Source organism: Dryobates pubescens, chromosome 23 (genome assembly GCF_014839835.1).
Source record: "Dryobates pubescens isolate bDryPub1 chromosome 23, bDryPub1.pri, whole genome shotgun sequence".
In the NCBI taxonomy this organism is placed as follows: domain Eukaryota; kingdom Metazoa; phylum Chordata; class Aves; order Piciformes; family Picidae; genus Dryobates; species Dryobates pubescens.
In genome coordinates this window covers 17,243,683-17,259,711 of record NC_071634.1, presented here as the reverse complement: position 1 = coordinate 17,259,711, position 16,029 = coordinate 17,243,683, and the positions used below count along the sequence as shown (strand labels likewise).

At 39.7% G+C, this 16,029-nt stretch overlaps 1 protein-coding gene across 10 annotated transcripts in view; it reads right to left on the bottom strand.

Moving 5' to 3' along the window:
* Window positions 1-16,029, bottom strand: part of KCNIP4 (potassium voltage-gated channel interacting protein 4) — a 274,262-nt gene that overhangs the window by 70,380 nt on the left and 187,853 nt on the right. The window contains exon 1 of one of the 10 annotated variants that reach the window (XM_054172363.1): window positions 11,181-11,283. The exons of the other annotated variants lie outside the window; for them this stretch is intronic. The gene's annotated coding sequence lies outside the window, so the exon portion shown is untranslated. Of the gene's footprint in view, window positions 1-11,180; window positions 11,284-16,029 lie in introns of those variants that run through there. 10 annotated transcript variants of the gene reach the window in all.

Genomic DNA, 16,029 nt, shown 5'->3' with positions numbered 1-16,029 from the left:
GCTTCTAAATTTAATGGAAGAGGTGTCTTCATTGTACTTGCTGATCAGCGGCTTCTTCCTTCCGCCACCACTGTATTTTTATCTGTTGGCAGATCATGATCCCCCCAATTAAAGCCTTTGTCTGCTAACAGATAAAACCACGTTAGTTTCCAAGTCTGCACTGCTGTGGACTCATCAGACTCACTAGATACCACTGCTGACACACCAACAGTTCTGCTTGTGCTTCCTTTAATTCTGTGGTTCAGTTAGTTGCTTAGCAAAGACAAACCAATTATGCTTTATGAAAGTGGACTGAAGCCAAAAACCAAACCAAACCAACAACCACAGACGAAATGAGTTAGAAAACCAGATTCAAGTAGTTAAGCTGCATAAATTTCTGGAGGATTAGCTTGACCAAAGACCATGCAACGTTACCACATTTGGTGAGCCTACCTTTATTTTTACAAAGGTTGGTGGTGCTCACCATTCTGGAATTACTAGGTATGAGTGAAGCATACCCCTCCCTTTCCAATTCCACTGCTCCTTTCTCAGTAGCTGCAGTGATGGAGAGCTGATTAAAATATTAAAGCAAATAAATATATATATAAAAAATAGATAGTAACTGCTTCTAAGGTACCAGAATCACTAAGTTCCTGCTCCAGAGAACAAGCCCTCCAAGCCCCCAAATCTAGTACTTAGTCAGTCTAAATAAACTCCAGGTGTGACCCTATAGAGAGTTAACAGGGAGTCAACAAAGTTCGCTAGCAGTACAAATGAAGGGACAAAGAAGCCCTTAGTGAAATTCAGCACCCCCCACAGCCTTTCCCTTGTGACATGCTACTATTTTTTCTGGGTTTTTTCAGTATGTTTGCAACAAGGAAGAATCAATCTGCCTAAAAAGGCAGATAAAAGTTAGCTTCACAGCCATATTTTATCTGTTGGTGCTTTGGTTTGTGTCCACACATCTGTACAGAGGGGACAGGAATACAGAGCCTGAACTATTCCTATATGAAATAGAAGACAGTAAGGCTTTTTCTTTGCTGAGAAGCTAGAATGTCTTTAATGAAGTAACAGAATTCTAAGCAGCTTTACCCTAATGTAGTTTATTTTGAATTAATAAAGCAAAGTAACAGAAACTGAAGTGTGGTTTTACATCTTACTCTACACGTTAATTTGCACTATGGTAGCTGCAGTGCAGTAATGTCACAGTATTATGCCATTTCCATTTCATATATGCTGCTAGGTAAGCACTGTAACTGCACATTAGTTTTGATCAGCATTGCCACCTGCTAATAAGGAAAGATACTTTTGTATGCAGCAAGCTGTTGTGCTGAATACTAGTGCTGAGAATGGTATTCCTGCTAATGATCACCAAGATAACTGATAGGAAAAAGAACTACTATTTCCCCCCCCCCCCCCCCCCTTTTATTCTTGCATCCAAAATAGCATAATGAGGTTGTAGTCAATGGATCCTTTGAGGCTGTGCTGTTTCAACTGTTAAATAGAAATTAGGAAATACTAGCTTCAGCTTTACAATTGCATTGCTAATATTTGGGGAGAGTGAAGCAGGCAGTCAGTAAGAGACTGTCAGTACCAGACTGAAGACAGGTAGTCAAAAACGCAAACAGATAAAAGAAAAGGAATAATGAGGTCATAGGAAGGAAAAAGGAAAACAGCAGCAGTAGGAGAAATCATCTGGTGTGACTTGGGCATTGCAAACTTTTGTTTAAATAGCATAAATAGAAGATAGAATCATAGAATTGTTAGGGGTTTTGTTAGGGTTGGAATGGACCTCAAGGATCATCCAGTTCCAAACCCCCTGACATGGGCAGGGACACCTCACACCAGATCAGGTTGCTCAGAGCCCCATCCAGCCTCGTCTTTAAAACCACCAGGGATAAGGCTTCCACCACCTCTCTGGGCAACCTGTTCCAGTGTCTCACCACCCTCATGGGGAAGAACTTCTTCCTAATATCTAATCTGAATCTACCCATTTCTAGTTTTGTTCCATTCCCCCCAGTCCTATCACTCCCTGACACCCTAAAAATGTTCCTCCCCAGCTTTCTTGTAGGTCCCCTTAAGATACTGGAAGGCCACAATTAGGTCTCCTCAGAGCTTTCTCTTCTCCAGACTGAACAGCCCCAACTCCCTCAGTCTGTCCTCATAGGAGAGGTGCTCCAGCCCTCTGATCATACAAAAGTTCATTGTTTCTCATTCAGCATAGCAATTGAAGTATACCCACTAAATAAAGCCAATAAACAATGCTATATGAATGAGCCAAGAGCAATGCACAGTTGAGGAAGAGAACAGCAGATAGCATGTTCACAATGCGAGAACTTTTGCAGCACTCCTGAATGTAAAGCATGGCACTGAGTGATGTGTGAAGTCAAATTCATACTGCTGTAACTGAAATCCAGGCTCACACTCCAGTTACCATCCAGAAAAACGAGCAAGTATTTTGGAACAGGTACCTCCTAATAATCTAGCCAATCTATTCTCTCAAAGGTTGTGGGTTTGGGTTTTGGTTTTGGTGACACATTGCAATTTTAGAATATTTTCAGATTTAAAATACAAAAGCAATAGATCAGTATTGATCCTCTTTGGACAATTCAGTTTGTCCAGGTCATTCAATGTTCTACTGAAGCAGAAATTGCTTTTCCCTTCAACAGAAGCACTGGGAAATGAAGGATCTGGACATGGGCAGTTTTACCCTCCCCTCAATCGCCTTTCTGATGGGACACTGATTTCTTACTGGCTTTCCTAGTAGGAAAAAAAAACAACTTCAATTCAGCAAGTTATTTCTGATTGCATTACTTGTTAATACTGATATTGTTTCTGCCTTTGATTCAAGTGAAGTTGGATTCAACTTTATACTAATGAAAGGTCCCTGACTTCCAACCAACATTCTTGCAGAAGTCTGGGCACAGCTGCTGATAGATACAAAAGCACATTCAAGAGACAATTGTCTAATCAGCTGGAATTTTGAGTCATTAAGATTTAATTTCCAAGCACATTCAGTGTGCATCCTGGTATGTTTTATTAGGCTATGATTTCTTTTCTCTAATGCAGTTATTTAAGCACAGATTCCAGCATGATCAATACAGTGGGAAAGATTACTTGCTGTAATGAATTGGAGGCTTTCTTTCCAGCTCATCCATGCATTCCAGCAAGCATAGTGTGAAACTGCCTTAAATTTCAACAGGCACTTAACTGAACAAATACAGAATGGAAACTTGATCACAGTGTTGTGGAGAAAAATCCTGCCCTGGCCACCCACTGTGCAAATACTGAACTGACTTGGAACTGTACAAAGTTTCAGATACCTTTTTCCATTCCTCTAGATTCTTACTATCATAATTACAGTGCACATTCAAACATTATTAATTCACATGTAGTAGAGTGCAGTAACCCCAGCTGTTTTAGCAGCAGCATCTCCTTTCACATGCAGTTGCAGGCTTTCCTACTGCTGCACTATAGTTCTGATTTTCATAAACAATAATACACTTTTAAAAAGCTTTGCCACTCCCCATTTTGTAGTCAAAAAAGCAGCTTAAGAAATATTAACAAATATATTTTTAATAATGTATTAGTTCTAATCATTCCCATTGTAACCTTCTATATCAAACCCAATTAGCAGTGAGTGAAACATCCCTGAGAAGAGGTAACATTTGCTCAGGTGAAAAATGACAGGCATTACTAAATTCTGTTTGAAAACTTTTTGCAGCTGTTTAGCTCCATTGTATCATTAAATTCCTTTCTTACAAGAGAGTTGATTATATCTTACAGGAAACTGATGTTCACCTTCATAAACCTTTCTGCTCCCATCACAGACATATCCTGCCTGTGTGGATCATCCTTCTTGTGTTAAGCTTCATGCTGGGTAACAGAGGCAGAGAAGCAAGATCTCTGTTCTTGGTGCTGTTTTGAAAGAAAGTAGTGCATGTTTCACACGCTGTTCTTTAGAACAATCAAAGGTTTCAAATGTGCCTTTTTGTTCAAAGGCTGCTCCAGTGTTCTCATCGTGAACATCTCACTCAGCGCCTCATGACTCATCTGCTCAGCTTCCTCAAAACTGCAGAGGGCACCAAGATATGTTTTGGATGATAAAAATTTCATTAAAGGAGACAAGACAGAAAAGAGCAAAAAGTTATTTTAACTTAAAGTGTAAAAATACAGGAGCAATCCAATTCTGAGAACATTAGTTTCCTCATTTCGTTTTCCAGCGTATCTCAAAGAAAATCTTCCACGTGGATGAATTCCTGGCTACAGAGACAGCAGTGATAACTTTGCTGCTGTTTCAACTACATTCATGTTTTCAGTTGCTCCAATGACTCTGCCCACCAACACAATCTGCTTTAAAAACAAACCAACCAGTACTTTTTTGTATTGCATGCTTACATGGGCTGTGTAAATTGGCTTCTGATTATCAGTTGATGTCTAATTCATTTAAATGCTATGAATTTGTAATCCACTTTGTATCTCCAGACACAGACAAACCTGCAGTAAGTGACACTTACAGTATCATCTAAATTAAAACCTTCCAACAAGGTATTAATGATTTAAATGACACTGCACAAGTGCATCAGCTGACTCTGAAATGATTTTTTTTTAGCTATTAAAGTGCGGATCACTTGCTAACGTTCCATTTAAAGACTACAAACTGTACTAGCATTAATCAGCCACATTATTTGTTTGTCCTATTTCATAACTAAACCTTATTGCTGCTGTGCAGTTTTGCTGTCCACGCTGTGGAATGCATCTTAAAATTCAGATTTCCACATTAGATCAGAACAGATTCCTCCTGGTGTACTGCATAATTTATATGGTTTGTAAAAACAGTTACAAACAGAAATTATTTGTCTGACCAGAGAACATCCACAAGAGATGCGGTGAAATCTTAGTGGCAAGGAATACAATATTTATGAAACAGCCAGAACTGGTAGAGAGAGCTGTCAGATCTGTAAGGAACTCAAAACTGTGTTTTTCCCCACTGGAAGATACACCACATGCAACTTTCTCTGTGCTGCTCTCCATAACTGGACTCTAATCAGCTCAGCTGCAGTGTTTCCTGGTAGCGCACCTTGGGTTAATGTTGCACAACGGCCAGGCTCAGCGTGCCATCACCTAAACCAGCACCTGTCAGCTAGAACAAACAGACAAACTTCTGCTTTTTCCAAAGAAAATATTTCTGAAATGCTGTCAAGAATCTCCTGCAATCCAGTAGCGCTCTTCCAGGGTTATCTCAGCCAACATGCATTTAATTTCTTGCCAGTCTTTTGCTGATGGATGATTGGAAAAGACAGCTCGCTGCTGGGGAGGGCTGCAGGCAGAGCGCTCAGCTTTGTCACACAGGTTGGTAACAGAAACCAACAACATGGTGGTCAGTGAGAGAGAAAGGTGCAAAGAAATCCCAACCGATTACCACACGGTGGATCAGACTAAAACCAGAATGGAAACAATGTTAAGAAATTGCAAATGCTGGGCTAGTTTTGTCACAACTGACTTGATACTCTGTGAAAAGAGACAGCTTCAGGGACTGCCTTCTGGCAATAGGGTCCCATAATTGATGTGAAAGAATCATCTCATCTTCAGCATGACAAGGTGTTAATGATGATAACAAATCTCTCTTGATCTTTATGACGTACCAGGAGACTCACAAATCCATGTCAAAACCCTAGACAGTCTTGTCAGTGAACCTCAGTAACAAGTCAGGTACTAAAATAATAATAATCAAGTAATCCTCATAAATCCACTTTTGAGATTCTCTGTGATAAAAAGGCAGTCAGGAACCAATTACTTCTATTATATTAGCACAATAATTAGGAAGTCAATTCTGAGAACTCTCTGGCAGGAAGCTGCCTTGCACTGGATAAGAATTACGCAGACTCAAGCAAAAGTTAAAGGATTGCTTCCATACCTTAAAACGTGGGGAGCTGCCTTTGGTAAGGATATTACAGTAAGACTTCAAAGAACAATGCCTGGCTATACCAAATTCACTTTTCTCTTCAATACTCATTTCAAGAAAACACGGTCTCAAGGAAGTAACAAGCAACAGTGGCTGCCAGCCTTTCCTGTGGTGCAGCTCTGCCTTTCCATCATTGTTAGATTACCTTTTTCTTTCAAATTAACGATATAACATGCACAAAGAAACAAGTGGCTTATTTAAGCCAGGTGGCTTTTCTTTAGTTCCAGTAATTATCACATTTGTATAAAGCAGACAACCACTTAAGGTCAGCTTCATCTAAAATCATTAACTGTTACTGCATATCCTCTCCACTGTGGAAAGCCTGCCCAAAGCAGGAGAGCTAGAAGATTAAATGGAAAATGTCAAAATATTTGGGGAAAGTATTTCTTCTAAGAGGCAAGTGATCAAAAGAAAATTAAGAGCTCATCAGAACAGGACTCCTGGGTTCTCCACCAGGAAGGATTTCTCAGGGAGATAAATATCACTTTTATACGGTGAAATCCCCCCGTGTCAGAAGATTCAAAGCTACTTACACAAAGATTGACTTTCACTTTCTCAGAAACACTGCACCGAGTGCAAGCATTGTTCATTCAACAACCCTTTTAAGGGACTGATGAAACAACTCCTTAAAACTTTGGAAATGCTTTTTCCCCTCTTCCTGCTCTTATTGGAAAACTCTTGGAGCCCCATCAGTTTGCAGCATGAGCTGACTCACAGTTTAACCTATGACTTGGCCAGTTTAATAATTTATCATAGATACATTTTTAACTCCCTCTTGACCATATCTCATTCCTGCTTTCTGTTTTGCTGTGCTAAATGACTCAGCTTCCTTCATCTTCTTCCCCTAGGTTGTCTGAGTACATTCATTACACCTCTGCCACTCTGAATTCATCTCTCAAACTCTAACCCGATAGGCAGTGTCATAAACTAAAGAGAGATGTCACAGGCTCTGATCCCTGGACATAATAGGCCAAATTGCCTGACAGTTACAGCTCCAGATCTCAAGGAGCAGGAGTTCTGTCCAGCAATCTTACCGAGTCCACGGGACTACCAATCCTTCAAAGCCTTTCTCACCCCTTAACTCAGCTTTGCAAAAGCTCAGCCTCTGAGGGCATCAGGCATGGGACTTGCATGGCCCAGGCATGGAAGAGAAGCTGCAGTACCACACACAAGCCCACATGCTGGGGCACACATTGGGCACCAGAGCCTCCTTGGTTGAGGGTAGCAGAGAGGAGCAGACACACTCCATGTGCCAGCACTTGCTGCTGTGTGGCCAGCCACATCATGGCTACATGGCTGTGCCACCACACACTTCTGTCAGATTTACCTCAATTTGAGTACTGTGTAAAACCAAACAAAAATAATTCATTTAACACATGTAAGTGCCTAATAATGCTGGATTTATCAATCCAGAGTGAACCCCATCTCTCAGGTCTCTGTTGCTGCAGCTTAAGATACTCATCAGACAGGGAGAGACCTCCAGTCAAACCCTGCCTGTACTCAAGGCAAAGCAAGGATCATTTCTTTAGATCAGCTCCCAAACTGACATGAATGTTTAAGATGACTGGTTGGTGTTTATTTTCCTTTCTGGGCTAAAAAAAAATAAATTGAAATTCAATGTAAACAATCTCCCTCAAAATTTACTAGGCCAGAGAAAAACAACATGAGCATGAATCCATGGCACGAAGTTGCGAAAATACCGTATGTTGTTCTGGACTGGATGTGAAGCTGGCTTCTGTCCTGGGATGTGAACAATGCTAATTTGGAGGGAAAAAACCACGTTTTGGAGACTCATGAAGACAAGTAAAATAATTTTGAGATGCCTGACTGTCAGACACAAACATAAGTGTAGCAAATACAGCAGGAAATTAGGTAGAACCAAAATGGGTTTGCCTCTTCAATATTTCAGGTTTTTTGAGCATGAGTGCAATAGGTGGGATGCATCTGCTCACTATCATCTGCAGCACTTCCTATTCATGGTGAGAACAGATGGAGCCTCAGTAATCCTCAGCAGATCTTATTGAACTGTGTTTTGGAATAACATCAAAACTGGAATACACAGTTTTTCATTGATGGAAAAATCCCTCAGTTACTGGCAAAAACAAAAGGACAAGCCACAAAAGAAACCAGTGTTAAAAGAAATTCATATTCCTCTGTAGCAATTTATCCCACTGAGGTGTAGTATTTGAATTGGGTGTTTTGTTCCTTGGATGCTTTGTGTTGCAGCAGTGAAACACCAGGGCAAGCAAATAACCGCATTTAGAGGATATTACTCTTTTAAAAATGCTGGTTAACCAAAGTAGAGGATAATCACCTCTGGTGTTTGTAGGTTTATGCATTTGGGTTTGTCAACTACCAGTGACAACAGCAAATAATTGTTGCTTTTTTTCAAGCAGCTTAGATGTAACACACACACAGGTATCCTATTCAGAGAGCAGCTCAGGGAATAAAATGCTTACCAGTCTACCTGACCTCTTCTGTCTCTTTTCTTGCGCTTAGCACAAGAAAGTTTGGAGTAAGGCATGACTGTACACATCTGACTTTCTGTAAATCACCTACTCCCAGCAGTTTTATCTCCCATATAAAGCAGCAATTTAATGAGCTATGCAATAGAAGAAACCACTTCTGCCCTCTGTATGGGTGCACCAGGTTGCCAGTTAACCATCTGGCCCAATGCAACTTCTTTGTTTTCCAGGCAAGAAAAACATACAGCCCACATGTGGCATTTAGAGACAGTGTAGCTAAATAAATGAGCATTCTGTCAATGCATAACAACAAACCTTCAAGCACAGCTTATTGACTGTGCCTGATTAGATGTTCCTAAGAGCCTTGTTACAGTCAATAAAAGGCACGTGAAGAATGATGACAGTGTTCAGAGAAGAACACATTTCCACAGAGAGAAATTTATAAGCTAGGGTCACTAACATTTCAAGGTAGCATTTACAGCAATCTTTAAACACATCTCTTTCCTATATAGTCACAAATCTGAAGGTTAGCACCTGTTCTCAACGAAGCATTTAAACAAATCCTACTTCTTTTTTAGTTTTCTCTTTTGTAAACCTCCATATGGGAAAGAGCAAAAGGGTAATTAGAAGAGAAGCTGTCATATCTGGCCGTGGCTCTACAGCTATTCCTGGTGCAGCAGATTAAACAGCTTGCCTACAAAAACAGCTTACAGAAGTAACAAGTCCCTTAAAAAGGAAAAAAAAAAAAAAAGAAAAAGACTAAGAAGCAGAGTCTTGAAGGGAGACACTGCTAGATAAACACGAGGTCTGTAAACATTCTGCATGTTTATTAATAACATTTGTGTGTGCTTATCCACACCTATCTGCTCTGTACCTAAGGCGGCACACAGAGACCACAAATAACATCTGTTTAGATGCTGAGTTTTACACAGATTAACCAACCTGTCTGTGCCCAGGGCTCTTGCTGAATTAGTTAATACTGAGCTTTCCCCACCCACCCCTGCAGTTACAGTTATGTCAGACACTCTAGATAGCACATCACGCAGGTGCAATTTCATAATGCCACAAAAATACCTAAAAGGACTGCTAGGAAGGTCATTTAAATCTTTTGTAAGAGTGTGAGATTAGAGAATAGAAGTTTAAGAGAAAAGAAGTTTAAGGATTCTGGGTGGAAACCCAATTACCCTCCCAGTCTTCATTTTACAACTGGAAAAAGCATATTTTTCCACAGTTTTGGCTGTATGCATCAAATGAATTATGTGATATTGGAGCTCTCCTGCCTTCCATTTCTTAATATTCTTCCTCTCTCCAGTTGGCTTTAGCATTCTCTGTAGTAGCCAGCATCTTCTGTTGGTAGCTATACATTCCAACTGGAAATACATAGCTCTAAACAAAGTCATATTAAATGGCTTTTGCAAAATTAGATTCCTTGAGGCACACATCCAAGTAAGTAAATGGGAGTAAGTCCAATAATTCCGTGCTCCTCAAACCGAAAGAGAATCAACTTCTTCATAAACTGAAGCTATCACAGACCTTCCTGAATCTTAATGCAATGATAGAACATTTAATTTCAGTCATTTGCAGGTGTTGCAAGTGTATACTATCTCATAACTACTACAGAATGAATGAGATCCATTTAATCTTCATTGTTATAATCAGAAGTCATTAACCTAAACTAGGGAGGTGTGAAATTAATGTTGCAAGAGCCTCCAATTTCAGTATATTTGCTGAGGGATTATTCTTGTTTTTCACTTCTTTTTTTAAGCAGCAGAGCATAGGTTAATTGCTTCAAGAGACTTGAAGACTATATTTTCCAGATTACTTAATCTTTTAATTTAGTGCTTTTAAACAAGGGGGTGATTTAATCCAGTTATTCAACTTTTGCCAGCGATTTCACAGTTTAGCACAACATTTGCAATTTAATTAAATATTAATACAATATATCACTCATATCACCTGCAGACCAGGATGTGGGTGGCTCAGTTACCTCAGCATTCACAGTTCACTGAGTTGTGAAGGGCAAATGGAAACTTTCTGACATTACTAAAAAGCAGTTAGGAGATAGCTAGTGCTGAAGGAAGGTACGATACTGCAGTATCCATATCAAACTGATCAGTAGATGGTAAGTGGACATATTGGACTGTACATCTATGATGTTTTACAATAGAGACACTCATCCTAGTACAGTACATGAGAATGAAGGAAAAGGAATGGGTGACAAAGAAGAAAGTCAAACCCAATGGAGGGTGATGCTTCCTACTCAGGAGCTAGTTCCAAGAAGTAAACACATCAATCCAGAGCAACTGCAACATTAGGAACAATGGATCATGATGAGCTTCTTTCATTTTTTGTGTCACCAACAGTATAAATCATGGTTCAGACAAATTCTGAGTAAAAAAATTTGTAAAACAAATTACTCCTAAGTGCTTATTCTGACTGCATCATTTCAAAAAGCTTAGACGACCAACACCACCACATGAGCTTGACAGTGACTCAGGAGATGCTCACACGCATGCTTTCATTAGTCAGTCAAGCTTACTGCCAGGGAGAAAACAGTAAGTTCAGATAGAAACTACAGCATGAGAAAGACAAGGCAGAGCAGAAAGCCTTATGGATATGTACTCAAACATTTGCACAAAGACCAGGTAACTACCTACACACACACAAAACAGAGAGAGAAGGGGGAAAAAGAAAGAAAACAGAAACTAGAAAAAAAAAAGCAAAAAGAATCTTTAAGCTTATAAAAATTAAGACAAGGAGAAATCTTTTACCTTGAGGTGTTCTTACTGTGGTCAAGTCAATAAGCCTGAAGACAAAGCATGCAAGACATGTAAGGGAATTTGTTTTGGACTGTGCTGTGTAGAAGTGGGAAGACATAGCAATCTGAATGAGGTCAGACCAGGATATTGCTCTGACGTAAAAAATTATGCCCTGCTAATCTCTTGAACCCTTCAGATGAGTCAATAAAACAGCAGCACAGGGACAGAAAAGAGGCAGTTAAACTGAATCACAGCCTTAGAAAGTCTTCAATGTCTCAGATTAATCAGATGACAATCAACTATTTAAATAATTGAGAAGAATTAGCTAGCAGTTATGGGGTTTTCACACAGAGCATTACAGAACATATGACCCGAAGTATATCTGATGCTACTATAGCCTTAACACCAGTTAAGCTAAAGTGTCCTGTTTAGAAGTGAAAAAGTGCCTAAAATGAGGGTTTGGGGCTTCTACCTTGTTAACATATCCAGGCATGAAGCTTTTCCTTTCCATTAATGGTTGAGATTTCTGAAGTTACTGACCTGCCTTGCAATCAGCAAGAAAAAATCCGTTTTGTCCTAATCAATTTTCTAAAAATGAGAGCAAGCAAATATCAACATTTTAAAAACTACTATAAACAATCAAAATTTAATAATAAAAGCCACACCAGGAGGATCACTTGAGACATCAAGGTCTGGTGTTATTACTCAACATCCCAAGTAAACACAATACATTAAAGATCAGTCTTGGGGTCAAGAGGAGTATGAATTGCATAATGTTAATTCAGCATCAGAAAATTGAAGCATTGTTTTTCAATGCTTTAATCTAAAATCCCAGATGATAATCTAGCCAGAGCAGTAATCCTGGCCTCAGCAGTAAAGGACACATAGTGCCCATTTTTATTTTTTTCCTCTTCCTTGAGAGAGCTTTCCCAGAACAAGCATTGAGAACAACTTAGCTGGTATTAAAGCACCAAATATAGCTATTCCAGCCCAACACTTCAGCATTTGCTCCTCAAATGTTTGTCCAGGAGTGAGAATTCTCTTTTGACTTCCCCTTTACACTGCAGCACTAACAGGTACGAAGACCTCACTTGGGATTACAATAAACTACACTTGTAGTCTAACATGCCAGATTCCACCCTGCTTTAACTTTGTTGACAATTAATGATTTTCAGATGTCACTTGTGAGGTTGCAGAGAGGCATGCACAGTGCAACATAAACTGTGTACCTGTATTTCTATAGTTGGTTGCAACATGGGAGATGCTCTCTCCCAGTAAAACCACTCCAACCCATAAATGAACCAGGGAATATCCTAATGGACCCCTGCCCAGGCACATGTAAGTTCTGAAGTAATCTCAATGGTTACTTCAGCAGCAGGTAGCAGCACTGCATTTCTCCTCAGTAGCTCCAGGAATGTTGTAATAAATACATGCAGTGACTATCGAGAGCTGCCTTGGTCTTGTACAGAAGCACAAATAAGTGAGCATAGGGAAATAGCCAGAGGCTATCACATATATTAAAGTCTGTTGCAACATAAGGGGTGTTCTTCTGAGTAAGGATCTACTATTTCTATCACCCATTGTTGGTAAAAGTAGTATTTCAGCAAACTGTACTGTAGCATGCTCCTTCCTTTGGTTCATGCTCTCAGCTTTTTCAGTAGGGATTCCTTGGTCTCATGAGCATTAGTGACAATGGTAGACAACTCACAGGTTTACAGGGACTACTGAAAGGGGAAAAAAAGTACCTGTTCTGATACAAAGAAGAAGGAGTAAGGTGGGCATGATTTCTGGTACACAGAGCTTACAGTTTAGATGTTCTACCTGATACACCCAAACCATTTCTGTCACACAGCTGTATGATGCACAGCACAGACAACAACTGCTAATCCAGCCCCAGCAGTACACCTGCGGGGGTTCAGTTCTGCTAGAGCAGGCAGTCCCAGTCACAGGTCACTTCCCAAGTGAAACTGCACAAATCCCCTTTTTTCTACTACAACTGCTTGTGTGGTAATGACTTTTGTCAGCACAGCTGTGTAGGTCAAGCTCACCTACCTCTAACTTTGACACACATAAATTTGTACAATTCAGTCATGGTGAGAAATGAAAGCAGACTGTAAAAATTGTAGAAAACAAAGGGAAACAGTGAAGGGATTATAAAAACAAAATAATACAGCAGAGGACACATGTGAGGCTTGCTACTCAGTCACTCAAATGTTATGCAGTCATGACACCACAGGTGAGCCTCCCTTCCTAAAGAACATCTCTGAAGACATTTCTCCAGAGAATCTTCAAAGCAGGAGTTAGAGTATTCAGTAAAAAGAGAAATACAGGAAATCAATTCCTAGACATTTTAGTTCCTTTCCCAAGAAAAGTTACAGTAGATGGTGTTGCTTTAGCTACACTGTGCTTGCACAGTCTGTAATGCTAATGACTTTGTAAGAAAACAAACACAAAACCATTGCAGACGTTCTCCCGGAACATGAAAAAGGTTCAATTCTTTCTGATCTAAAACACATCTAAGCTATGGAAAATGTGTGGAGACTCAACAGGCAGTATTTGAACCTGTTAGCTTTCCCTTAAAACCTTGTTTGGTTCTTAAAAAAAATAAGTAAAGGAAGAGTTGTCAGAGTAAAGACTTCTAAAGCAGAGTTTTAAAGGAATAACATCTTTGGCAGTTTGCAACCCCCTAGAGAGCAAGCTTAGTTTTCAGTGTTGTTAACAGATTGTTCATACAGCCTTCAAAGGAGTCATGTATGCCTAAAAGTTTGATTTCATCATGGTGATTAGAATACTTGTCAGAGCCAAGAACCATTTAGAGTAGAGTTTTGAACATAAATCAACAGTGGACTCACAGTCCTGGAGCTGTAGAGGGAACATTTTGTTTCAAAGTACTTATTAGCATAAGTTTGAAGTGCAGTGCTTCTAGGTACTTTGCAAATGAACATCTCCCCCACTGGAAAACAGGCTTGATTGCAAACTTCAGATTCACTGGCAGAAATATTTAGAATCCTGCAATTGTTTTGGCTGGGAAAGACTGAGTCAAACCACCCACCTAACTCCACCATGGCCATTAAACCATGTCCTGAGGTACCGTGTCTACACTGGTTTTAACACCTTCAGGGATGGTGATTCCAGCCCAACACCACCCTGGCCACTAAACCATGTCCCAAAGTTCTTCTACACATTAAAAACAAATAAAAAATTCCAGTGCCAAATTTCATGTGGAACTTTGGCAATTAAGTGCCTGCAAATTTTGTTTGTTTCTGTTGCTAGTAGAGAATCATTCAAAAAGCAACTTCAGTGATACTTGCAAGTCTGATTTCAAGAAGCAGAAGAGATACATTTTAGTTACCTGAGAATCTTCCACTTGTGGAAGAAGGCAGTTAACCTTTGCAGTTAGGTAATATTCACAATCTCAGTCTAACCTTTTCAACTACTTCCTTGTGCTTCCCACCACATTTGCATATTTTCAGGCAGTCTCTTTAGCAGTTCCATGTTTCTTACCGAGCAGAACAGTGGGAAAATGGCCAGCTTCCACTTGGTGTATGACTTCACCTCTCTAATGTGATCCCCTCCCTTACCACTGCCTTTTCAAAATGCATGCTGAAGGGTTAAGCAATTTTCAAAATACAAAAGCCTGGCTCCTTACTCAGGGGAATAGATGTGCCAAGTCAAAAATAAGATTGAATGAAAATGCACTTGTGATCTATAGGCTAATGTTAAGGCTGCCTAGCTTAGTTGTCATGACAAATTTGACATCTAAATTCAAGACACTAATTAGGTCTCTACACTGCAAAAGAGCCGATTAAGTGGTTCACTGCTGCAAAAAGGGTAATGCCAACCCTCCCCTTCTTCTCAGTGTGTGACCCTGTCTGCTCTCTGATACCAGCTCTGGCACCTGCCTGATTGCACACTAAACTTACTTAACCATCAACATCAAGGGAGGAAGGGGTGAAAAGGTAGTTTTCTGCAGGTTGCTGAACTGAATTAACTCAGCTTATGAACAATAAGGATTAGAACTAACACAGAGCAAGTGATAGATTACATGGGCAAGAAGAGAGTGTACAGGAGGAACTGGTGAGTGGTGAGCTGACAGATCAGGATCTTGTCCACCCGACCTGCCTATCCTGGCCCCACTCCGCACAAATAAAAAGAGCCATTTTTTGGTGATATTTAAGTCACTCTATGCATTTCACATAGGCAGTGTCATACAGGTGACAGATTCCTGCCTCTGTAAGACAAAGTTGATTATTTTAAAAAACATCTTCCCATTTTTTACTATCTAATTTTTAATAGCTGTATTCAAGGCTCTAGAGGATATCTTTTAGAGCCATTTGAGCAGTAGAAAGGGCAAGTTCTACTGAGCTGTTCGAGTTCAGATTGGAGGACTCATAGAGTGTGTGACACAGAGAGCAGAGTTCTGGTATATAGAGCACAAGAACTCAGTTTAGTCACTGAGAATATCTAAATAACTCTTCAAATAAGTGCAGCAAATCCCACAAGTGAAAGGATGACACAGCTTTGTGCTTGGCTGCTTGCAAAGGCATGTAAGAGAATCAGGATCAAAATGAAACAAAACTAAAACCTAACCATCACATTATTTAACCTCATGGATTTATTGCTCTTTGGAATCATCTTTCCTCAGAATGTTTTAAAGTATTGGTAAGGTAATATTGAATCTTAAGTCTTATATCCTGGGTTTATTTTTTACTTTCACATGTGTTTTAAAAATGGAATTTTTTAATAGTGCCTTGGAAAGTTCCATAGTTTTGGAAACAAAATATATTCTTTGAAATATCTGTGACTGCCTGATCATTAGCATTTCAGCTGGAGAGCTCCTACAAGGCAGTAAAAAACTCTA